The sequence below is a fragment of the Pinus tabuliformis genome, chromosome 9 (genome assembly GCF_031772625.1).
Source record: "Pinus tabuliformis cultivar Carrire ecotype Pingquan chromosome 9, CPIR1, whole genome shotgun sequence".
Classification (NCBI taxonomy): domain Eukaryota; kingdom Viridiplantae; phylum Streptophyta; class Pinopsida; order Pinales; family Pinaceae; genus Pinus; species Pinus tabuliformis.
Window position 1 is genome coordinate 1,232,222,537 of NC_142307.1, and position 25,046 is coordinate 1,232,247,582.

Below are 25,046 nucleotides of genomic sequence, written 5' to 3' on the forward strand. Positions count from 1 at the left end.
CTTATTCACACCAAAAGCACAACACTCTGGTAGCATAACAATACTTGCTTACAATCTCAAACCTCAAACCAACAATATCTCCTTACAAATTCTCAAAGTCCAGCCCTTGATCACTATGATGAGTGCTCAATTTATAGGGAAATGGAGGTGGTTTTTTCATAAATTGGGCATTGAATGGCTTTCCAATTTGGGAGTTAATTTCCATGGAGGAAGGGATGAGAGGATAGGAGGTTATTTGATTCATTCCCTATCCAATTTCGAGCTCATAGGAGAGGATAAGAGGTGGGAATCTTCTAGAATGGTCTAGAATGAAAGAATATTCCTAGAACCCTATGAAGATTTCGCTCAATCTCACCCAGCGCAGGTCAAAGTGGGCCTAGGTGCTCTGCAGAGCAGGCTTGAATTGGCCTAGGTGCTCTACAGAGCAGGTTTGAATGGGCCTAAGTTCTCTGCAACGCATTTACCCGTGGCCAAGGCTGCGATGGTCCCTCAAGGATTCATTTTAGGATGTTTCAAGCCAGGAAACTCTTAGGAATGATGGCATTTAATGTGATGACTTGTTTAGGGCATGTAGCAACTGAATTAGGGTTTGATGAGCACTAAAATTACTGATCTGAATGATGGGAATGATGTGCCCAAATAGACCTATGACAGTTGCCCCCTAAAGAATGAAGTCAAAAAATGATAATGTCGAGTGAGATGCTTTACGATGTGATGAGGAGGTTCTGAAGCGGATGGTGATCTGCATCAATTATAATACATAATATCATGATATTTTGAATTTTTCATGAATCGGTGAGGGAAGGCATACCCATGATCAACATATAAACTTTCATTACATGTACATAGATATTCGTCTATAGATATAGACCCATAATGGGATGACCATCAGTGTAAAGCCAACGTATAGATGATTTAGTACTCTCCTAAAATCACAGCCTGGATGGATGAAACTAGATCGGGGGTCTTCTATCTCGTCCAATCATTTTCTAAAGTATGATTCTAACCATGTGAATATGTGATCCGAAGTCAAACATGGGAAGACACCGTCTGATTACCAGCCAATGATGTAAGTCGTTAACGGGCGCGAGAGAAATCACCAATAATGATAATGATCCTCAAGGTATTGCAGTACATTATGCATGGTGTAAAAGGATGTTTTGATGTCGAACACCATACAAATTATTTTAGTCAAAGGCTAGTGATGTCAACCTATCGCCGGAAGCGAGAAACTTGCCATTGATGTATGCAAGCCCCAAGGTACTAAAAGGGTGTTTCTAAGTCAACTTCTTGGATAATGTGCTGATGTCGAAAAGAAGCGATTCATCCCAGGAGGGCCTTGATGTATCCCACATCAACAACACGAAATGAGTGTAATGACTTTTGGAGACGGAATATGACTGACGACACAAGGTCAGGAATGGTGATCATGAAAATGAAGGTTTATGAGTATTGCAAAGGATGAATTTAACTGAGTGACTTCTCTTGAACATGTCAGTGACATTGAATGAATTGGTAGCATTGACCCAAAACCAAAGTAATGGATGGTATGGTAGACCATAGGTATGATAACCATCAAGCAGATAACCCAACCCAAATAGTCACGTAGATGAAGTGAAGGTGTCATGTTCAAGAGCGACCTGCTACCATAAAGTGGTTTACCCCTTTTCCCATTTTCCCCAATCATTGTTGACCAGTACCTCTTTATTTTTTTCAATCTTGAGGAGGATAACATATGCTTGTTTTATAATTCCACCCTTTGGGTGAATCCATCGCTATGTGATTTTTTAACGTGTCTAGCAAAGGTGAAACTCGACCTTGTCATGATGGACAAGTTTGTCGCTATTTGATGTTTCAACGAATTTAACGACAAGGAAAATTTTAAGGATGGAAAATTTTCTTGAAGTTTAAAACATTGGCGAATCTCACTAATCCCTAATATGCAAATTATAAATGCTTATTGATATATTTGTAAAATTAATCAAATTTATAATTATTTTATATATAGTCTCTATATAATGTTGGCGATTTTTAAGGTAAAATAATTTTATATTCTAAAATTTGGGCGAATCGTCTTTTATAAAATTGGAAATTGGCGAATCTTTTTTGTGGAAAAATCATGGAAAATTAGCCCACTGGGCGAACATTAGCCCCTAAAATTTTCCATGTTTAACGACAATGATAACTCGGTCATTTTCATGTTTAGAGAGTTTGAAATGGGACAAAAAGAAAATTCCACAAGTTATTTTTTGTAAGTTTGTCTCTCAAGTCCGAAAAAGCGTAAAATAATACAAGAGAGGACCTATTAACCATGTTCGATCAACATATTCCTTTTTCGTAAATAATATATCTCAGTCTAGAAAAGGGTTAAACTTATACTGAATAGATGTCATTTCCAATCTGTTAACAAGTTGAAAAGGACAAGCAGTCAACAATCTTTTCATATTTTGAGAGTTTGAAAGGAGCTTAAAGAGGACTCCAAGGGGGTTCCTTTTTTGATGTTTAACAAAGCTCGAAAAAGAGATAAAAGTATGCTCTGTGGTCAAAGTAAAATGCATGATCGTGCATGTCAAATTCAGTAAGTCAGCTATAAATTTGTTCAAAGCAACACCAAATGGATTAAACATACATGTTTCATTGGTAAAAATAGGTAAATACTAAAGTTTATTAATTTAATGATCATGAAATAAACATAAAACAAGAGTTTACCATGTCATTTTCACCATTTGATATATACCATTTAGTTTGTGCTCTGAACCAATTTTTTACCTCGAACTTTAGCAGCTGATTGTGAGAGATTCTGTGGATCATTTCTTGTGCCATCTAGACCAAGTAGAAGATCTACGTCTTCTCTTTCTTTTCATGTCATTCTTTTGCAGGTTTAGGCAAATTTTTTAGGTTTTTAGGACCCCTGGGGTTAGTATATTTCGTCCTGGGATTAGAACAACCTTCTACATCGGAAAATGTGCTGCAGAGCACCCAAACAGAAGGGTACCTGCTCTGTAGCACACTGTCTCCTTTCCTGGGCTATACTAGGTGAGTTTCACAAATTTGTTTCATCTATTTGGTCCAAATTTTTTTTTCATGAAATGGATCCTAACTAATCTTATGGTTTGATTTCATGCTTTCATCTATTACTTGGCGAGAAAGAGAGCATGAAGAAAAAAACATGGTTGCCCTAAATGATCCAGGTACTATTGAGGCCCTCAGAAACTATGGGTTGCTCAAATACTTCAGGTTGTCTAGGATGAGGCAACAATTAGAACTATTGTATTTCTTAGTTCATGCATGGGATCCAACGGATCAGGCTTTTCACATAAGGGACAAAGTGGTCCCTATTATGATCAATGATGTTTACTTTCTTACTAGGTTGTCGAGACATGGTGCCCCCATTTCTCTTTCAGGATTTGCCCATGGAGGTGAATCGGTGAGGGACTATATTTGACAGTTTTGTTGGCCAGGTACACAACCTAGCAAGGATGGGAAAATAAACATCAGGGATGTATGTGATTTGCCTTTGAGAACAATCCTTTTCACTATCACAAATTTGGTAGGCAGTGTGACACTTCATCTAGCGAACAAATCATACATGCAATATGCACTTGAGTGTCTTGGGCCAACTGTATTCAACTGATGTGAGGTCGTACTTTCTTCACTGCAAGAGAAGCTAACAAAGGAGCAGTAAGACAAATAATTTTAGGTATGGATCGCTCTTAATTTCTTTTACCTTAGAGAGAATTCCATTGATGCAACCTCAACATGTAACATTGGGTGTAGCTGGTCCTAGAGATCCACGGATGCAGAGGTGGGTCGAATTGATGGCTAGACATGCTAGTCAGTCATCAATCACATTTTCTACTGCATTCTTCAGTTGGCTCGATTGAAAACACATTGTCATCGAGGAGCATCCATACATAGGGATGGATTTTCATGGAGATCCAGAGTTGAGTTTACCAGTGGGTGCTCAATGGGGTGCTATAGGTAAATTGTTTTTGACCAAATGTTTTTGATTTTTAAGTTTCTACATGTTTTTGTGTTTTTGATGTTTCCAAGACTAAACTAAAATCATTCTCATGCATACAGATGTTGGTACTATTCAACCTATGGGACATCAACAGGAGGTAGGTGGACCAGCGTGGAGAAATGTCAAGAGAGTAGTTCTCCAAGATTTGGATTTGACCGAGACACTAGCAGAGTTGCAGGATCATGTGGAGGGGTTAACCCTCAGTATTCTGGATATCCAGATCGAGGATTTACCTATGAGGCTGCAGTGCCATACTATTGGTGTTCCTAGCTGTTAGATGAGGCTATTGTGCATGATAGCTCAGGCTGTGACCTGTTATCATGAGCATCACTAGGTCTACTTAGGATGATTTTTGTATGCATTTTTAGTTTTTAGGTCAGATGACCAAACATGTCTTGGACGCAAATTTTGTAAAAAATTTAAAACATATATCTATTTTTTTTACTTTCAGAGTTCTTATATATGGTTATATGCAATCCTATTCAACTAATGATGTGAATTGAAAATTTACTTTTACATGTGTCGCAAATGTCTGTTTAACACATAGTTCACTAATGAATCAATTAATGTATTAAAGTTTCTGGAAATAAGTTGATATTGAATGTACTCAAAATGTATTTCCAAAAGACGAACTCTAAGGAATATACGAATAATAGCTGGGTTTCGGATGGTATAAACACTTGTATGTTGTAGTATGACGAGTTATGAGTCCAGCCTAACGATGACTCAGCAAATGCCAAGTGAAATGGCATCAGAGAGAAGTTAGATGAATGCACTATACTCAAAGATATTATTCATAGAATGACCGATAAAAATCTCTTGAAAACTCACTAACTCGCCACTTGGAGTGAAAATGGCCCATGCTGCAGAAGCTAGGTTCTGCGTACTACGACTAGCACCATCGGCATAACCAATAAATGGTTCCAAAGATTTCGATATCTGCAACAAATGCAGAGAGGATAACTTAACCAGATAAAAACTCTAAAAGACACACTGACACACATACTTGCAATTAAAGCATATATATAGTGATTCTACTAGACTCAATTAAGCATAATAACATTTGAGATACAACCCATTTTGGGGTTGCGAAAACGGAATTCCATCATAATCTACCAACTCGTAGGCGCCTTTTGCCAAAACACGCTTGACAATGTAAGGGCCCATCCGCAGTGGTTCAAATTTTCCTACTCCTAGTTTATCATCGTCCTAACCATAAAGCAAGACCAGGTCTCCTTCTAAGAAAATTCGAGGCTTGACATTTCGGTCATATTGCGCCCTGATTCGTTTCTTATGTGCTTCATTAGCTGATGTGGCTTCATAATGGGTTTCATCCAGATGGATGAGTTCTAAGAAACGTGCTTCTTCATCAGAAGTGTCGGGTAATAGGTCAATTGCGAGTTTAAGAGATGAAATTTGACATTGTATCGGCAAGATTGCCTCCAGACCATACACCAATTGAAAGGGTGTGAATCTAGTTGCATTCCTTACCGAGCTTCAGTATGCCCACAAAGAAAAGTACAGGATTAAACTCCAGTTTCGTTTGTGAACCCCTATCATTCTTTGAAGCATTCGCTTCAAGATTTTGTTGATGGCCTCAACTTTTCCATTAGCTTGTAGATAATAAGGAGTAGAACTATCATGTGAAATTCCTAACTTGGGAGTTAACTCAGTCATCATGTGATTGTAAAAAAGCGACCCATGATCTGTAACTATAGCCTGTGGTATACCAAACTGGGCAACCACGTGGTTGAAAAATAAAAGTGCAGCCGTCTCACCATTGTTGTTTACTGTAGGCATCGCCTCGGCCCATTTTGTGAAATAGTCAACGATGACTATAATGTACCCATGCCACCCGACCGAGTGAGGGTTACATGTCATGAAGTCAATGCCCCATTTGGAAAATGGTCCAACAGTGATGACAGGATGCAACAGTGCAGGTGGTAATCTAGATTTACGGTCATAGATCTGGCATGCATGGTAGCTTTTGACAGCAATAATGTAATCTTTGAATATGGTAGGTCAGAATTAACCGAAACATAGAATCCTTTGTATGGTAGCATGACCAGATAAATGTCCACCACAAGCACCTGAATGGAAATCATTCAAAACTTTCTCAGCTTCCTCATGTGTGAGGCACCTCCATAAAATCATATCGATACCATGACGATAAAGAGTGTCACCAATGATCAGATAATCTTTGTCTTGGTATCAGATACGTCGTTGTTGCGGGAGAGAGGTATCGGGCTAGAAATTTTGGGTCTGGAGATAAATCATTATATCTCCATACCACGGGTTATATGAAGAAATCAAGAACATAGACTTATCTAGAATTGATGGTTCTGATGTTGAATCAATGGTATTCGAGGGAAGGTTGCAAAGAAGCTTGACGAAAACTAGAGATTTATTTGATTTGGATTTGATGAATTCCAAATCAAATTCCTACAAAATGACAATCCATTTTGAGTATTTTGCCCCCAACAATTTGCATGACAAAATATATTTCATAGGGTTGCAATCCGAAATGATAGTGGTCTTTCAGAGCAGGATGTAGTGGTGAAATTTCTGTACAGCTTGGACAGTTGCCAAAGCTAGATTTTCGGTGTAAGAGTACTTAACTTTTGTATCACTGATATTGTGACTCAAATAATATATCAGATTTTCAATCCCATCTTCTTCTTGGACTAAAAATATTCCAATGGTTGTATCTACAGTGGCGATATATAGGAGGTAGTCATTTTGATAATTTGGGGATACATTAATGACGCTTTAATCAAGGTATCTTTAAGAGCATCAAAGGAAACTTGCACAACCTGATCCTAATGGAAGGGTATCCCCTTTTCCAAAAGATGAGTAAAAACTTTAGCCATTTCAGCATAATTGGGAATGAACCTCCTCAGAAAGTTAGCCTTCCCTTGGAGTCTCTGTAACTGTAGTAGATTGGAAGGTGGAGGCAAGTCAAGAATTGCCTGAACCTTAAGAGGGTCAAGTCGAATTCCTTCTTTAGACACTACGAAACCAAGAAAACGACTAGAACCAACACAAAGCACACATTTTTGTGGATTGATTCGTATTTTGTAGTGTCGGCACCGTAAAAATATAGCTCTCAAATGATGCGGGTGTTAGCTTGTTGGGGCCTAACCCAGGTTCGAAGGTGATTTAGCCAAACAAATCCTGGTACTACTGGCCCTTTTGGAAATAGTCCATGGAGAACAGACTGAGGTCTCACCCGAAGTAGTATGGGAGGGTGCTAGAACCAGGTTTCCACACCCTGGGGATGTTTGATGGTTTTCAAGGGGTCCGCGGTTGCGGACGTTGCTACATGCACCTGCGTGTACCTTGCAGCCTAAGATATTGTCTTCGCACAACTCTACTTGGGGGCCGAACAATATTATTACCCAAGTCCGTACTAATCATCCAATGTTAGTTGATTAACTTAGCTTATTTTTATGCTTTTAGTTATACTTAACAATATTCACAATTCATATAAGTGCGTACAATACATAAACAATATAATTGCAGTTGATATCAAACGTGTAATAACTCAGAACAGATGCACAGAATTGGTAACAAAATATTTCTTTATTAATCTTTTCTTCGGTTACAGACTCAACTCTACCCTGCGCACTCAGTTGCATGGGTCTGTGCACTCATCTGTAGAGCCTCTTCCTACTACTACGACCCAAGATACCCTTAGATTCTTCTTCTATGCTTCACTATCTCATTCTATCCATTAGATTCTATACTAATGATCTGATCTCTTTACAATTTAGAGCCTCACTCTACTTATACAATCCCATGGTCCGCAGACCATGGGTAGGCCGACATTACATTCAAACTTAGGGTGGATAGCCCTATGACTCTAACATACATTTCATGCTCACAATTCGCAGAGCTTTTACAATAATATCACTCAAAACTTGGGCTTTAAGCCCCAAACCATGTTGTGGGGGGATTCCATGCTCAACAGGTCCCCCACACAAACATCGTGACTCGCCTTTGAGTCACTCTGTCGGTGTGGCGACCTTGGCGTGGAGTCCCTCCAACTGGTCTCGAATGGTCCTAATGTCCACAGCACACTGAGCTACTGATTGTTGAACCTACTGCATTCGTTCCTCTGAGACTTCCGTGTCTGAATTGTTTCCTTACATTTGTACTGACATCTTCTACGTATGTTTATAGTCTCGCGCCCTTGTCTGGCTCCTTGGGTGGCGAAAACTGTGCTTCGGCCAGCTAGTCATATAGTCGGCCCACCCGTGTAGGGATTCAAGTAGCTGCCATTTACTTTGCATGTGAAGGGTTCCCCATTTAGTTTGACTAGCTGGACCACACCTTCGTATGTGACCTCCTTATATGGTCCTAGCCAATGCATTTTGAATTTTCTCAGAAATTTTTCAAACTTATTGTCATACAACAACACTAACTCATTTACCTTGAAGGTGCACAACTTGATATGGTGATCGTGCCAGGATTTTTCACGCTGCTTTTGTACCTGCTAATGAAATCCAACCAAAAACTGTTCTTCCTCAAGTTCTTCCAAATGCGCGAGCCTTTCCTCCAGAGCTTCGCGGTCCATCATTCTTGTTAGCGCTGCTATTCGCAGACTAGGTTCGATATAATCCATCGGCATGACAGCTTCCACACCATAAAATAACCGGAAGGGTATCTGTCCTGTTAGCTTCTTGCACGTTGTCCTGTAAGCCCATAGCACAATAGGTATGCGTAGGTCCCAATCGATCCGCTACGCATTGCACACTTTGGTTAGCGCAATCTCCAGTATTTTATTGAAAGCTTCCACAATCCCATTGGCTTGTGGGTGGTACGGTGTACTTTTTTGATGATACACCTAGAATTATTTTGTGAGTGTGCTAATTGTTTCATTTAGGAAATGTGTTCCGCGATCACTCATTAAGATTTTTAGACAACCAAATTGGGTTAACACATTTTCGAACAAAAACTTCGCAGCCATAGCAGCCATGTAGACTTTGACCGACTCCGCTTCCACCCATCATGTCAGATATTCTGTTGCAGTGATGATGTAGTGCGCGCCCATCTTTCCCTGAGGTTTGACCGGTCCCACAAAGTCGATTGCCCATGTTTTGAATGGTTTCAGTGTCATTTGCGGATTTAATGGAATTTTGTCCCTCCGTGATGGTTTTCTAGTCCTTTGACATATATCGGAGGCCTTAGAATGCGCTTTCGAATCTTGGTGAAGGGTTGGCCACCACAACCCTGCGCGGAGAATCTTTTGTGTAGTTGCTTGTTGTGCATAGTGTCCTCCTATAGCACCCCCATGTGCTTCTGTGAGGATTTGAATTCTTTCAAATTTGGGTACGTATCTTCGCAATATCTCATCATTTCCCATTTTGTATAGGTGCCCCACGATGACAGAAAATCCACTTCGCGCACCACCAATTCCTTCTTCTGTTGGACAGAGTATTCCTTTGGGATAGTCCCTATTGTCAGAAAATGGATTATATCTTCAAAATTCTCGTCCGCGACGTACACAGTAAAGAGATGTGCATCAGGTAATCCTTCCTCCAGATTAGTGGGTTCCTAACCTGTCTCAATGCGTGATAAATGATCTGGTCCTGCTTTCAGGTGTCCCGACTTTACTACGACCTCAAAATCATATTCTTGGATCAATAAGGGCCACCTGCATATGCGCCCCCCCAACACAGGCTTATTGACCAGTTATTTCAGCGCGGAATGGTCAGTATACATCTTGAAGTGTCCTCCGAGAAAATAGTGTCAGTATTTTTGGAGCGCGTACACCATCGCCAATCCCTCATGCTTGGTGGTGGAATAGTTCTTCTTTGCTTTGGACAACCTCTGACTTGCAAACACGATAGGGTGATCCAAGTCTTCCCTTCCCTCTTGTGTGAGCACTGCTCCTAGCGCGATACACAACGCATCAACATGGACATGAAACTCCACATAATTTTGGGAAGACCAGGATTGGAGCGAAGGCCAATTTCCCCTTAAGGACATCCAAACTTTTCATGCAGTCGTCATTCCAGCAAAATGTAACATCCTTTTTCAATAGTTTTTCCATCAGTGCGATGATTTGGGCATAGCTTTTGATAAATTTTCTATAGAACTTGGTGTGTCCCAAGGTAGCGCACAACTATTTAACACTTCGCGATGCTTCCAAATTTAGAATAACGACAATCTTCGCATGGTCCACCATTAGTCCCTACTTGCAGACCACATGTCCCAATAGGTTTCCAAAGGGAAGGAGGAATGTGCACTTCTTAAGGTTTAGTGCAATCTAGTGTCATCGACAAGTAACCAGCATCAAGCGTAGGCTTGCTACATGGTGCTTAACTAATCCAAAGACAGTCCAATCATCCAGATAGACCTCCAAGAATTTGTGGATGTATTCTTTGAACGCGGCAACAACGATGCGCAAAATAATGGCTGGTGTGTTTTTCAATCCAAATGGCATAACGGTGTATTGAAAGCAACACCATTTCGTTGCGAAGGTAATTTTTCTCCTGTCTTCTGGCGCGATCTTAATCTGGTGGTACCCCCAGAACCCATTCATGAACAAGTATGCTTCTTGTCTGCTGACATTTTCCAATAATTCATCCGTGAATGGTGTCGGGAATGGGTCATGTACATAGGCGTCGTTTAGCTTCATGAGGTCCACGCATATTCTTATTTCGCCCTTTTTCTTTTTCTCCTATACTACCATAGGACTCACCCAATCGGATTCTTCCACTGGCTCAATAATTCTGGCTGCGAGTATTTTGTCTAATTCTATGTGGACCTTTCCCTTATATTTTGGATTCAAGCGATAAGGTCTCTGCTTAACCGGCTTTGCGTCAGGTTTTAGGGTGATCTTCATCATCCCTAAGTCACCAACGATCCCTTTTAAATCCGTAATTTTGGTTGGGAATAAGCCTTGGTGTTCGCGGAGTAACTCAGCGACCCTATCCACCATGGCATCATCCTAGTAGTCTCCAAGCGTTGCATACTTTGGTTCCTCCTCTGTTCCAATGTTTACCTGCTTTGTTTTTAGTGGCGCGATGATCTTGGGATCCTCAATCAATGGTCCGTGAACCTCGCGACAGCCTTTTGTTTCTAAAATGTTAATATTTCATGGGTCCTCGTCATCCTCCTCAACATTTACATTGTAACACTCCAGCATGCAGCTCAGCTGTGTCACCCATTCTGGTTGAATTACTTCCATTGGCTCCTGGGGTATTTTGAAGATAGTTGCTTTTACTGCTTGTAGCGCATCATCAACAGTATCCCACAAATGATCTTCAAACGTGAAAGTTAACATAAATCCCTCGCAAAAGATATCCCTTTTGCTTGTACCATGGCGGAGCTCAGTCTTAGTATACCAATTCATGGGTATGACATCCAGGGTATGATAGAACAAATGCACCCATTCAGGTTGTGGCTCTTCCTTATAGACCTTGGTCCATTTCGCAAGGTGTGTACGTGGATCATCCCATCTGTCATACTTGTGTGATAACCGCATCTGCAATTTCCCAAATCGTAGGCACATCATCCTTCTGCATCCGTTCCAATCCTCAAAGCTTCTCTGATGTATACCCCACCACCTTGCAGGTGTAGCACACAGTGCCCATTTCAGAGCATCGAACCGCTGCTATTCTGGAACTTCTCTTTCAAATTTGTTTAGGAATTCATCCACCGCTATCAATCCATCATACATAGGCAGATATCTCACCTTGTTTGTCACGCAGCACAGTGATATTACCATCATGTTGCAATTGAGCGTGGTTACCTCATGTAACCTATTATCACTGAAAAAATTTCAAAAACAATTTGGACGACTTATATGGTTTCAAAGTTGTAAGTCAGTCTTGGTCAAGTCATTTCTATTAAGGAGTCTAAAACATAGGATAGAGTCTTGCTCCCTTTGTTAAATATGGTCAACAATCTTGTTTTACCCACCATTGGTCCTACATTTATTCAAAGTGTCATGTGTTAAGGTTGTTTCAAAAATTACATGCGTTTTGAAATCAACTAGGAGTTTTCGTAGCGCAAACTCACAAAAATACACTATGTGTGCTACGAAAACACCTAGACAGTTTTGTAACTAGGAGATTTCGTAGCGCAAAACACAGAATTTATGCTGGTTGCGCTACGAAATTAGGGATTTGTGCCAAATCTTTTCTAACTATCTTTTCTATCAAAATTCATTAATTTTTCATCACCATGTGTCAGTCCTTGAACCATGCCTATCACATGCAGCCATTCCTTCTCATCTTTAGATTCGTTAGATGTCTTGTACGCATTCTTTCAAATTTCAAAAAAGTAAGGTGAGGTGTGTTAGGATTGTTTTTTCCCATTTTCCTTTCATGCATAAGAAGACAATTGGCAAGCTTAAGGATGGAACTCATCAGGACCTTTTTGAAAACTCAAGTGAGGCAGCTCTTAGTTTCAAATTCAAGCGAGGCAGTGTTCAAAACAATATAGTGCAGGTTCATCTTCAAGTTTCCTTGTAGGGATTTCATAGACATCTCTGAAGAAAGTAAGAATCATAGATCAGGCCAATGTCTTAGACCTGAGCCTGAAGGTTTAGATGTTCTCACGAGGAATAGAGAGGTTGAATAAGCATTCAAACAGCTAGGATGCTAAAAAAACAAACTCCATGGAGGTCATAGTCAAATAACCAAGGATTTTGCCTTTAATTTCACTGGTTTGAATTCAAAGGTTCAAGTGCTAGAAATACCAATGTCTCCTGAAGTTATATCTGCAGTCACAGAAGAAAAAGGTTCAGATCAAGGAAGAGGTACAAGAGCAGTCTATTGATAAAACAGTCAAAAGAAGAATATCCAGAAGTCAATTAGCCAAGGAAAATGGGAAGACAATGATTGTTAATGAAAGCCCAGCTTCAAAGGGAAGTTTGAATGACCTTCTCCACACCATCTACATAGAAGAGACTCCTCTGGTCCAAGCAGAGCTATTTGAAGCCAACAAGAACAAAACCAAAGGAGTTAAACCTTCCAAAAAGCTTCAATTTGATGACCAGATCTTAGAGTTTGTTTTCAAGCCAAGAAGGCCTGTGACTAGGAATTTAAAAGGGTTACAAGAGGCAGAGCTAGAGGTAAGTGAGATAGATTGAGGACCTGCAAATTCAGTTAAGCAACCCTGAAGGATATATTCAGCTAAGAAAAACTACATAGCAGGTAAGGTTAAATCCTAAAGTTTTGATGTGGATCAACTTTTGAAGTATACTTTGAAGAATAGTATCAGTTCATTCACTTTTGAACAGCCTCATGGCATATGGAAAATTCATTTCAAAGGAAAGAAAACTCGAAGAAGTCAAATTTTGGCATAAAACTGTGTTTTTGAAATCACACAGCAATTTCGTAGCGCGCTACGAAACTGCTGTAGGTGCATATTATGATTTAGTAGACCAATGTTGAAAGAAAAAGGCAAATATTTTTAAAGGGGAATCTCTACAAAGGATCATTTACAAAGTGTCAACATTCATCAAGGGAGAAACAAGTAGAGGAAAGCCATTTTTGAACTCCAAACTTTATCAGTCAACTTATCAGTCAAACTGTCTTCTTGTTTTTACCAGTCAACTTCTAGAAGAGTTTCTGAGAAATTGAAAACTCCTCTCTGAAAAGTGAAAGAGGTTTTCATTAATAAGATACTGAAGTACAAAAACCTCTTCCAATTTTATCAAATACATTGTGATCTGGGAGAAATGAAGGACCAAACTTGCGCTACGAAACTACTGTAGGTGCAATTTTTCACAAGCATATTTCTCTGTTTTACACTTGTTTTTCAAAGACACATTCTAGGCAGTAGGAAAGGCGTTTCAAAAACCCAAGAGAGGTTTTTGTTCAGCACGTATTGGTTCACAAAAGCCTCCTTCAGTGTTTCCAAATATAGTTTTTATGAGAAGTTATGAGCTCTGTCCCAAGACCTATTTTTCAGCTAGAACAAAGCAAGGGACAGTCTCCTAGTTTCTAGGAACAACAAAAGAATGAGTCATCAAGGGCCAGCTGGAAGGTTATGAGCACCATCAAATTCTACTTCATGGAGTTTTAGGTGTCAAATAATTTTTTAAATGTTTAGATAAGGTTGTTGTAACCATAATAAGGAGTTACACTCCTAGTTGTATTAGGTCTCTAGGACTCCTAGTTAGCTTTCCTTTGTATTAAATAGTTAGTTTTAAGTGTCAATAGGTGTCAAATTAGGAGGAATTCGAATTCCCCTCATGCTGGAGGAAGGAATCTACATGAACTCTATATATGGGAGAAGAACTAATGTATTAAGGGTTGGAAATTTATAAGTAAAAGCTCTGATATTTGGCTTATGTAAAGACTCTGTTTTTTTTTTTTGGTAATACAGTACTAGCTTATGCTTCTCAAGAATCATAAAGAGTTCAATGTAATGAGTTTCTTTTGTTGTATTTTCATGTTATCTACAGTGTTATGAGTATCTGATTACTTAGAAATCTCTTACAGTGCTCTAATTTCCTTCATATACTCATAAGCTGCCTTCTATGTGTTTGGTGTGGGGAAATCTGAATGCCTTGACTTCTATGCAAAGGCAACCTTGCTGTTAATACTGAATCATATATGACTCCATAAGCCCAATGGATACTTGTTAGTTGTGTTTCCACCATTTTCATTTCTTATTTGTTTCACAAGAGTTAGCCATCTTGATCATAATCAAAAACCTTTAATCCTTTGAGAGAGCCCTCTCAGATTAGGGAGGCTAAACCTCAGCCTAAAGTAGGTTTGAAATAGTTACTTGAAGTCTTCCTGGTCTGCAGCCTTCCAGGGCCTGATTTTGAGATAACATTTTGGTGCATCTGCTGAGAGCCTGTAGTCTATTCATTCTCGAAATTAAGAGGCTGAACTTCTGAAGGTAGTAGGAGCTCAGACATCTTTTTGAGGCTGCAAAACTACCTTGGTGACTCCACACATCGAATAACAAATTGGAAGGTGACTCCACTGCTAGAAGATCAGTAGATTGATGAAGTTCCAAGATGAGTTCCACTGCAAGAATGAATGCCAGGTATGCTCCTATGAATCGGTCTCATATCCCCGGTTTTCCAAATCCTATGCCAAAGGTTGATTGGTTAGAGGATCTTCTGATATTCAAAGATGAAAAGAAAGACAATGCTGCTCTTCATTTGGTTAGGTTTCATATGCATGTACGCAATCTTAAGGTTCAGTTTCGTGAGTATTGTCTCATGAGGATGTTTATGACCACTTTAGAAGGAAAAGCATGGTCTTGGTATAAAAGTTTGGAAAATGGTTCAATATATTCGCTTGCTAGTTTTCATGATGAATTCTATGAGATGTATAAAGAGTGTCATCCCTCCTTGTTGCTAGTCCAAGATTGTTGTAAACATTCTTTGAGTCTTATTCAATATTTGGAGGATTGTTATGATGATGATTAATTTATGGATGAAGAAATTTTATAGGCTCTTCATAACAATACATTTCAACACCAAGAAGAAAGTATAACATCCCATGAAATGCAACATGAAAATCAACAGGGGTTTACTTATGAAAACCATGTTCAATCCTATGATATTGATGTAGAGATGCAACAGACTTCTCAGTCTTCGAATCACAATGAGTATGAAATTGATTGCAAACACCAAGAAGCAGTACTGGAAGATAGTTTTTATAACCCTCAGGCAGAGGAAAAGGTTGTTCATTTTTGTAATTCCTTGTAGCATCTTGCATCAAAGAATGATCTTTATAATGAAGAAAATTACATTGTGTGGGAATCATTTAGAAAAGCAGTTGGATAGCATATCAAAGGAATTTTGTGTGGCTGAGGATCAGTTGTTTGAAGATATAGAATGTTATGATGATCATCAAAATAACCATGTCCTCTTTGACCCTATAAATGAATACATGGCAAAGTTTTTCACATCAGTATTTCATTTTCATTTGAATGATGAAGATCATATAAATTATAAGTTGATTTGTTCATCTCAGTATCATGGTTCTTTTGAGGTTGAATGCAATCAAGGGATTCAAGTGTCAGGTCAGATCGTTGATTGGATTTATTGGAAATATCATGTTGTTTGACCTAAAGTGGAAATTGCAGCTGGTAGGTAGGTAGGAAAATGCAAATAAGCTCAAGGTTGACTGAGCATTTCTTAGTAGATATAGATTTCTTTCTGCTATAGTGATCATCAAGCTTAAGCCCAAGGTGAAGGCCCAAGAAGCTTGAAGGGTATGCTTGTCAAGAAAATGTCCGTTTGTCATAAGAGGATAAAGCACTAGACTTGCGAGTTCTTAGTGTACTATAGGAGCAAACTATCCAAAGTGGAGCCACAGTTATCACTGAAAAAATTTCAAAAACAATTTGGGAGACTTGTATGGTTTCAAAGTTGTAAGTCAGTCTTGGTCAAGTCATTTCTATTAAGGAGTCTAAAACATAGGATAGATTCTTGTTCCCTTTGTTAAATATGGTCAACAATCTTGTTTTACCCACCATTGGTCCTACATTTATTCAAAGTGTCATGTGTTAAGGCTGTTTCAAAAATTACATGTGTTTTGAAATCAACTAGGAGTTTTCATAGCGAAAACTCACAAAAATACACTATGTGCGCTACGAAAACACCTAGACAGTTTCATAACTAGGAGATTTCGTAGCGCAAAACACAAAATTTACACAGGTTGCGCTACGAAATCAGGGATTTGTGCCAGATCTTGTCTAACTATCTTTTCCATCAAAATTCGTTAATTTTTCATCACCATGTGTCAATCCTTGAACCATGCCTATCACATGCAGCCATTCCTTCTCATCATTAGATTCGTTAGATGTCTTGTACGCATTCTTTCAAATTTCAAAAAAGTAAGGTGAGGTGTGTTAGTCTTGTTTTTTCCCATGTTCCTTTCATGCATAAGAAGACAATTGGCAAGCTTAAGGACGGAACTCATCAGGACCTTTTTGAAAACTCAAGTGAGGCAGCTCTTAGTTTCAAATTCAAGCGAGGTAGTGTTCAAAACAATATAGTGCAGGTTCATCTTCAAGTTTCCTTGTACGGATTTCATATACATCTCTGAAGAAAGTAAGAATCACAGATCAGGCCAATGTCTTAGACCTGAGCCTGAAGGCTTAGATGTTCTCACGAGGAATAGAGAGGTTGAAGAAGCATTCAAACAGGTAGGCTGCTAAAAAAACAAACTCCAGGGAGGTCATAGTCAAATAACCAAGGATTTTGCCTTTAATTTCACCGGTTTGAATTCAAAGGTTCAAGTGCTAGAAATACCAATGTCTCCTGAAGTCATATCTGTAGTCACAGAAGAAAAAGGTTCAGATCAAGGAAGAGGTACAAGAGCAGTCTATTGATAAAACAGTCAAAAGAAGAATATCCAGAAGTCAATTAGCCAAGGAAAATGGGAAGATAGTGATTGTTAATGAAAGCCCAGCTTCAAAGGGAAGTTTGAATGACCTTCTCCACACCATCTACATAGAAGAGACTCCTCTGGTCCAAGCAGAGCTATTTGAAGCCAACAAGAACAAAACCAAAGGAGTTAAACCTTCCAAAAAGCTTCAATTTGATGACCAGATCTTAGAGTTTGTTTTCAAGCCAAGAAGGTTTGTGACTAGGCATTTAAAAGGGTTACAAGCGGCAGAGCCAGAGGTAAGTGAGATAGATTGAGGACCTGCAAATTCAATTAAGCAAGCCTGAAGGATATATTCAACTAAGAAAAACTACATAGCAGGTAAGGTTAAATCCTAAAGTTTTGATGTGGATCACCTTTTGAAGTATACTTTGAAGAATAGTATCAGTTTATTCACTTTTGAACAGCCTCATGGCATATGGAAAATTCATTTCAAAGGAAAGAAAACTCGAAGAAGTCAAATTTTGGCATAAAACTGTGTTTTTGAAATCACACAACAGTTTCATAGCGCGCTACGAAACTGTTGTAGGTGCATATTATGGTTTAATAGACCAATGTTGAAAGACAAAGGCAAATATTTTTGAAGGGGAATCTCTACAAAGGATCATTTACAAAGTGTCAACATTCATAAAGGGAGAAACAAGTAGAGGAAAGCCATTTTTGAACTCCAAACTTTATCAGTCAACTTATCAGTCAAACTGTCTTCTTGTTTTTACCAGTCAACTTCTAGAAGAGTTCTGAGAAATTGAAAACACCTCTCTGAAAAGAGAAAGAGGTTTTCATTACTAAGATACTGAAGTACAAAAACCTCTTCCAATTTCATCAAATACATTATGATCTGGGAGAAATGAAGGACCAAACTTGCGCTACAAAACTGCTGTAGGTGCAATTTTTCACAAGCATATTTCTCTATTTTACACTTGTTTTTCAAAGACACATTTTGGGCGGTAGGAAAGGTGTTTCAAAAAATCAAGAGAGGTTTTTGTTCAGCACGGATTGGTTCACAAAATCATTCTTCATTTTTTCCAAATACAGTTTTTATGAGAAGTTATGAGCTCTATCCCAAGACCTATTTTTCAGCTAGAACAGAACAAGGGACAGTCTCCTAGTTTCTAGGAACAACAAAAGGATGAGTCATCAAGGGCCAGCTGGAAGATTATGAGCACCATAAAATTCGACTTCATGGAGTTTTAGGTGTCAAAGAATGTTTTAAATGTTTAGATAAGGTTGTTGTAACCATTATAAGGAGTTACACTCCTAGTTGTAATAGGTCTCTAGGACTCCTAGTTAGCTGTCCTTTGTATTAAATAGTTAGTATTAAGTGTCAATAGGTGTCAAATTAGGAGGAATTCGAATTCCCCTCATGCTAGAGGAAGGAATCTACATGAACTCTATATATGGGAGAAGGAATAATGTATTTAGGTTGGAAATTTATAAGTAAAAGCTCTGATATTTGGCTTATGTAAAGACTCTGTTTTTTTTTGGTAATACAAAACTGGCTTATGCTTCTCAAAAATCATAAGGAGTTCAATGTAATGAGTTTCTTTTGTTGTCTTTTCATGTTATCTACAGTGTTATGAGTATCTGATTACTTAGAAATCGCTTACAGTGCTCTAATTTCCTTCATATACTCATAAACTGCCTTCTATGTGTTTGGTGTGTTGAAATCTGAATGCCTTGACTTCTATGCAAAGCCAACCTTGCTGTTAATACTGAATCATATATGAATCCATAAGCCCAAAGGATACTTGTTAGTTGTGTTTCCACCATTTTCATTTCTTAGTTGTTTCACAAGAGTTAGCCATCTTGATCATAATAAAAAACCTTTAATCCTTTGAGAGAGCCCTCTCTGGTTGGGGAGACTAAACCTTAGCCTAAAGTAGGTTTGAAATAGTTACTTGAAGTCTTCCTAGTCTGCAGCCTTCCAGGGCCTGATTTTGAGATAACATAACCGGTTCTGCCATTGTTTTGTTTCTTTGTCCGAATTTGAAGTGCAAGAGCTTTCACACTCCCACGAAATTCTGCCATCTGCTGTTGGATTCACCCAATCCTTCTCTCAAGCAGTTATCTTGTAGACGCAATCTAGCTTTTCATCACTCTCGTTGTCGTGCACTGGCTCTGTGTAATGCGATCCTTCCCCAGGGTCTAAAGGTACCACTACATGTAGTCACCTTTTCTTGAAAATCATTTTGCGCTTCTTCAGATTTATCACTCTGTTCATATCAATGGCCCAATCTATTCCCAATAGCATGGGATAGGGATTTATGTCACCAACAATCTCTATCACTTCGAAATCTGCAAGCGCGCTCGCACCTTCAATGTTTTATTGTTATCCCTTGCAATCTTCCCATTGGTAGGATCTTCTGCTGGTTCGCCATTCATAATTGAATAGGAGACCACTGCAACGCGGGCCTACTCATGTGCTCCCACGTCTATTTTGGCAATACGTTTGTGTCCAATCCTAGATCCAGAATCACTTGATCCATTTCATATTCTCTGATTTGCACAGTCAATCTCATTTCCCTTCCTATTTGCAATGTATCTTTCCCAAGCTTTCGAACAACGTGCAGTTCCCCTGACCCAATGCACCTAGTGATTAGCTCCTGTAGTCATTTCACAGCCTTACTGTCATGTATCAGCTTCATACATGTCTCCAGAAAGGTAGTGAGCATTGAAGGATCCATCCTCGGTTCTAGTTGATCCTTACTACCTGAAGTGGAGGCCTTCGAGAAGCTCTTCTTAGCTTCAATGAATGTCTCCTTCGCGCACTCCAAATCAAATTCAAGTTCCTTTGTAGGAGCCTTGTGAACCCACACACTTTCTTCAAGTTGCTTACCTTTGTCATCTCCTGTTGTGATACCACTTCAAAGTACGATGTTTACATTCGGGTCCTCTTCCCGCGGCTCAGACCTCATCATTTCTAGGTTCTGAGTCGGGGGAGGCTGGAGGACTCCCTTATCGTGCAACCTTGCTTTCATTATAGGGTAGTCCTCCATATCATGATCAAATTGGGTACAATATAAACATGATGCTTTCATCGGATTTGTATAATCGCGGGCATAATGCCCTATCCCTCCACAATTGTAACAAATCAGCTGTCCGTGACCCATTCCTGGTCCCATTCCACCTCAACCCGTCTGCACCCTTGAAATCCAATGCACGACATCCCTGCATTTGGATCGAGGGCTCTCATTTTGGTTTTCACTCTATAGGCAAGAGTTCGATCCATCATTAGCTCGTAACTTCTGCAGGTGCGCTCATCATGGCCTACTGACTTGTAGAAATTACAGAACAATTGTTGGGACGTCTGCGTATACTTCTGTAAAAGGTGACAATTATCTGTAGCATGTTTTCCTCCTATCTGATAGATCACGCACCATAGTGCAGGCATCGAACTTAGTCCTACTTGTACCTATGGTCTTAATGGCATCGACCATCCTCCCACCAAGTAGTTTGCGAAGATTGGACAATGGTCCTTATCATGCCCCTGGCCTTTGCATTTTATGCACCATACCTCCACGTGCACCTCTGGCCGAGTTGTCCTGTCTTGTTTCAAACTCTGCATTTCTAGACACAAATTTTGTAGTTGCGCATGGCTTTGTTGGACTCCTAGGCCAGTATCTTGTATTAGGGTTTCGTGCAGTCTCATTGCAATCTCCAAAGCTTCGGCTTGGGTGGATAGCTTCTACTATGACAACGTCGTCCTTAAATGGGGCATTAGTGACACTACAAACCATGCGCGGTGCTGTCCATCCGTCAAGGTCATGTTGGCTTCATGAATCATGCTCTTCAGTCTCTGATCCAGATCCCAGGGAGTCTTGCCTGAAAGCATTGCAATTTCCTTAAACCCGATAATTGATTGTGTCTTTGATTTTGGCCTACTAAATTCCATGTTCAGTGTAGCCTAGATATCTGTGATCCCCATGTTTGGATGGTCATTAGAATGCTTGACGTACCATGTTAGTGCGCAATCCTGCAACGTGCTTACCAACATTACCTTCTTTATGTTGTCATCCATGACTCCTTGTGCTTCCTATACAACCTTTACTACAAACCAAAATTGGTCCAAATTTTCGTTTCCTACTCCTCTAAGTACCAGCAATTTTATCGTGCTCGTCATATTGAAATGTGGTGGTGGTGGAGGTGGTGTGGGTGGAGATGGAGGTGAAGATGGTGAGACTAGTGGTGGTGTAGGTGGAGGTGGTATGCGCGAAATTCGTTGCTTTATCAGACTGATCGCGCTTCTGGGAGAGACTTTCGCGAGCTCTTCCTCACTTTCCTGCCGAGGTGAAATCAAGGGGCTATTTTCTATCTTTGCACTGCCTTCTTTTCTATAGATCCTCCCACTTCGCGTAGCCCCAAACATCAATTTATTCACATAACCCACTTTTTACACAATAGCATTTTAATCCAAGTGTTTAACAATTTAATGTACTTACCTCGCGGTCCTTTGAGGAAGCATCGTTCTGCCTCACTGTAGTTGATTGTCATGTCTACCACAAACTCAGTGATAAACCATCCTATAATTTGATCAAGCCAATGGTCCACAACATACATGATCTTATCTTCCGATGCTTCTAGTCTGCGCACCAATTCTGGAGTCCACACAATCAGTTTGTCAAGCCTACACCTTCCCTGACTGTCTGCTAGCTTCGCGATCCACTCGTACAACTTAGAGGGGAAGGATGCAAAGAAAATTTCATGGATTTATATATATAAGTAGCACTCTAACCACTGTTCCTTTGATATTCATGGATTCATGTTTTCCTGCGTCGCAAACTCATGAATCTTTCTGTCCAACCACCCTTCAATTTCTTTTTTTGTTGGATTCCAGTGACATGACATCAGACCTCCCTTATGTAGATCCTGGTCCTAGCAACAGAACCATTTGTTGGCTTGTTGGGGCTTGACCCAGGTTCAGAGGTGATTTAGCCAAACAAATCCTAGTACTACTGGCCCTTTCGGAAATAGTCCGCAGAGCGCGGACTGAGGTCTCACCCGAAGTAGTATGGGAGGGTGCTAGAACCAGGTTTTCACACCCTGGGGAGGTCCGATGGTGTTCAAGGGGTCCACAGTTGCGGACGTTGCTACACGCACCTTCCTGTACCTCACAGCCTAAGATACTGCCTTCGCGCAGCCCTACTTGGGGGTTGAACAATGTTATTACCGAAGTCCATACTAATCATCCAATTTTAGTTGATTAACTTAGCTTATTTGTATGCTTTTAGTTATACTTAACAATATTCACAATTCATATAAGTGCACGCAGTACATAAATAGTATAATTGCAATTGATATCAAACATGTAATAACTCAGAACAAATGCACAAAATTGGTAACAAAACCTTTCTTTATTACTCAGTTACAGGGGTCTGCACACTCAGATGCAGACTCTACTAGGCCTCTGCGCACTCAGGTGCAAAGCCTCTTCCTACTACTACGACCCAAGACACCCTTATTCTTCTTCTATGCTTTGCTATCTCATTCTATCCATTAGATTCTATATTATTGATCTAATCTCTTTACAACTTAGAGCCTCGCTCTACTTATACAATCCGGCTGACATTACATTCAAACTTAGGGCAGCTAGCCCTATGACTCTAACATACATTTCGTGCCCGTAATTCGCAGGGATTTTACAATAATATCACTCAAAAATTGGGCTTTGAGCCCCAAAACATGTTGTGGGGGGATTCCATGCCCAAGAGTGGCTGATCAATCCGCTTTTGTGAATGAGCAGACAAATCATCAAGGTATGGTTGAACAATACGTTTGATGTCATGGAAGGCATAGTTCATTGCCCTCTAAAAAGTTTCCCTTGCGTTCTTCAAACCAAAAGGGAGTTTCTTGTAAGCGAATGTGCCCCATGGAAAAATAAAAGTAGTTTTAGATTGGTCCTCTGGGTGGATATTGATTTGATTATAGCTAGAAAAGCCATCCATAAATGAAAATATTTCACATCCGACACATTCATCAATAATTTGGTCGATAAAGGGAGTGGGATAATTGTCTTTTGGACAAGCCTGATTAACATCCCAATAATCGACGCACACTCGTATTGTCCCTTGTTTCTTCATGACAAGAACAATATTGGAAACTCAATCAGTAAGAGGAACAGGGTATATGAAACCAACATGCAAAAATTTTTCAACTTTTTTTTTTCATGGCAACAACCTTCTTTGGATGAACAAGACAGAGTCGTTGTCACACTGGTTTGACATTAGGATACATTTTAATTTCATGTTCAACTATACTAGAGTCAATACCTAGCAACTCCTCATATGACCATGCAAATATATCTCGGAATTCACGAAAGAGAGCACAGTAAATATCAAGTTCTGATGGAGAACAATATTTTCCAACATGAATGTTTTATACATCTTTAGGTTTGGTCAAAGTATTGATAGAAATAGTTTTTTGATATTTGACAAGTTTTGCTCGGAATCTATTGTATCTATAAAAATAGAATTCGAAAGAAAATCAAAAACTGAAGGGTGATTAAGTTCATTTGAAAAATATTCTATGTGATATGGAATATGGGAATGATGATGATAATATTCCCATGGTTCTTCTTCCGTCATCATTGATTGGATGATTCCTTCATCACTAGAAAATATACGTGAAAAAGGATCAGCAGAAGTACCATATTCTAATGAATGATATACCCATACACTTGGCAAAGATGGATTTGGGTTTGCCGCACAAGCTAGAAATATTGATTGATGTGAAAGCTTAATGGGGTTTAGCGGCATGATTTAATTTCTACTATCAACTTCAGAACTATTGGTCATCTTCCTTAAATCATATGAAGTGGAAGATATCATATTGCAAGTCTCAACTTTCGCCACTTCTACCATGTTTGATGGTGACGGTAGTGAAAAAGTACCCATTACGTAAGAATCCTTGAAGAGGCCTACACCAATGTTTTAAAGAGATAGTGGGGGTCTGTGAACTAATGGAATACTTCCAGTATCATGTGAACTAGAGGCGAAGAAGGTGAGTTGATTGATAACTGTGATTCCGCCTTTATGAGGGAATGCAATCGTAAAAAAGTATGTCGAAACCACAACAGCCATAGCATATACCCATGGTCTTCCTAGAAAAATGTTGTAGTCAAGGGGTCTATCAACTACTTCAACTTCAAAAATTACTATTTTTCCCCCTAGTTCAATTTGCAGATTACTCAAGATTCCACAAGGCGTATATGTGTGACCATTGAAAGCTTTTAACGTTGTTGGTGAATGTGACAAAGGTGGTGAGCCAAGTGTTTTCTAGAAATTCATTGACATAATACAAGTAGATGCCCCCTCGTCAATAATGGTTCAGTGAATAAGTTTATTCAAGGCATTTACTTGAATCAAGAATGCTAATTGCATTGGTAACTGTGGCATATAACTTGCATGGTTGAAAACCACAAGATTGGAATTCGTTGGATTGATTCCACCAATTGCTGACAACAAAGCGTTCTTTTGGGAGGGAAAATTTTGAAGCACCTCAAGCATTGACATAGCAAAAGGTGACTGAGACAAATCTTCTACTATATTATAGTTCTGTGCTACTCGAGCTCGAGGGTTGAATGTTGATTTATGTACAACTCCCTTAGGTGGCTTTATTGTTAACTTTGGTGCAAATAGGTGGTGGAATAGGAT